Source organism: Ciona intestinalis, unplaced genomic scaffold (genome assembly GCF_000224145.3).
Source record: "Ciona intestinalis unplaced genomic scaffold, KH HT000646.1, whole genome shotgun sequence".
Classification (NCBI taxonomy): Eukaryota; Metazoa; Chordata; class Ascidiacea; order Phlebobranchia; family Cionidae; genus Ciona; species Ciona intestinalis.
In genome coordinates, this window is record NW_004190967.1 from 3,162 (window position 1) to 5,101 (window position 1,940).

Consider the following 1,940-nt stretch of genomic DNA (forward strand, 5'->3'; position numbering starts at 1 on the left):
GATGTCGAACTCGAATTAAAGTGATTCGAGCAAAATAGAGAATATAAGAAGAAGGGAACGTCCCACTAGTGGTCTGATTAACGAGGGAAAGATGGTTCAGATGAAACTGGAATCGACGAGAAAGTTTTTAAAACAAGGAGGTAGCCATGCTAAGAAAGGTAATTTATATATGTTGGTTTCTTTATATGTTTTTTCCCCATAATATCCTAACGTTTTTAACTCTATATTGATCGGTTTTTACAATAATTAATTTATTTATAATTAAGTGTAATTCACCCGTTATCAAGTATATTGCATCATGAGATCATGGGTTGGAAACTATGCCATTATTTACCGTTTCCCATAAGTGGTTTTTACCTGTAGCACATTTTAACAACTGTTGTTTTGATGTAATTTCTCTTCTTTATTTTAATTCTTATGACCTTTGTTAAGAATATGAAACATTATGTTTTCCTTTATAGAATACATCTCCTGTTTAAAGCAGCAGTACCAGCACCTTTCTATTGAAATACAAGCTTACACCAAAAATGGAAAAAGGGTGAATTGAATATTGCGTTGTATTGACATAATGTTTGGGGGGGGGCCAGAGTTTTTACCCCGAGATTACAAGTTCAAGGCTTGACGCTGCCAACATTGTGGCTTGGTGTATATGTCCTTAATGGTAATTGCTCCAAGCCTCCAACCCAGTTGTCACTAATGGGTTTTTTAAACTGTCAGCAATATAAAAAAAAAATCATTCTGAAAGTTACATGGCGGTAACTCGTAAGAGGGTATTTTTTTTTGGGAAACTAAATACCTGTGTTATAACGATTGTCGTTGCCCTACCACTCTAAAATAATTAATTCATTCATTTAATTAATCCTTTTTGTTGTTGCAGGAGCAAGCAAAGTTGGCGTTAACGAAGAAAAATTATGTAAAAGCAGAATTGGACAAACTGGTTTCAGCATGAGATTTATATTGTTGCAGTTTTCAAACCAATGTTTGCTATTTCTATCTTACTTGTGGGTGTTTTCCTATGTACCGCTCCCGAAACATATATAGTTCAATATCGCAGTTTAATTTTATCTAATTTTAGATATGCAATAAAAATATGTAGATGTAACATGTTATACTTGTTGTTTTGTCACAGCTTTAATATTTAAATTAAACTATTGTACTATTGTTGGGGTTGCATCAATTTAAGCAAAATTTTGTGTCAAAGAAAAAGGGAATATCTGAATCAAGTAAGTGGACAAGCAAGTAAAACTTTTATACTAAGCGAGGGAGGTTCCATGTTATGACACAACAGTTGAAGGCTAGAATTGGAGGGTTACCCCAACGCACAAGGTGCTACAACCCATAAGTACCCCCTGTGTTAGGTCACATATTCTACCAGTGGTATTATTATCAAGCATTTAATAAAAAAAACAATTTATTTTTTCGAATAGAGTAGTTAAGAACAGGTTAAATAGTGCAACGAAGAGAAGGGAATTAGCTAGACTGAGACCTGAAATTTATTAAATGTTATCTATTTAGATGTGAAAACATAACTTAACAAATCACATAATTTTGTTAATTTTTTTGAAACACGATAGCAAAGATCTGAATATTTAAAATAACAAAAAAATTAAAACTAATAATAAATTGACTGCAGTTAAAACACGCTCCGGGTAAAGAAATACCTATTCTGCGTCATTTTTAAAGAGAATTTATGTTAAATATAGTTTAAATAAACTTGTAAGTATTATGGCATGCATTACTGCGAAATTATTGAGCACGTAAATGGTCACATAGTACTGGCATAGACAACTTATAATAGACCGCAAGCGTCACTTTTGGGATTCCCGTAAAAATATGTTTTTAGACCATAAAACAATGTTAGTTATTCCTAATTGCAAATATTATGTGTGTTTGTGTAGTTTGATACTAGAAAGTTTATTAAAGTGAGAAAATATTGTTAT

General features: G+C 32.1%; 1 long non-coding RNA gene across 1 annotated transcript; it reads left to right on the plus strand.

Moving 5' to 3' along the window:
• Positions 1 to 38: 38 nt before the first annotated feature.
• On the plus strand, positions 39 to 1,109 carry LOC104265925. Its single transcript, XR_717355.3, has 3 exons — positions 39 to 158; positions 462 to 538; positions 878 to 1,109. It is a non-coding gene; the product is annotated as an uncharacterized LOC104265925 (long non-coding RNA).
• The last annotated feature ends 831 nt before the right edge of the window (positions 1,110 to 1,940 follow it).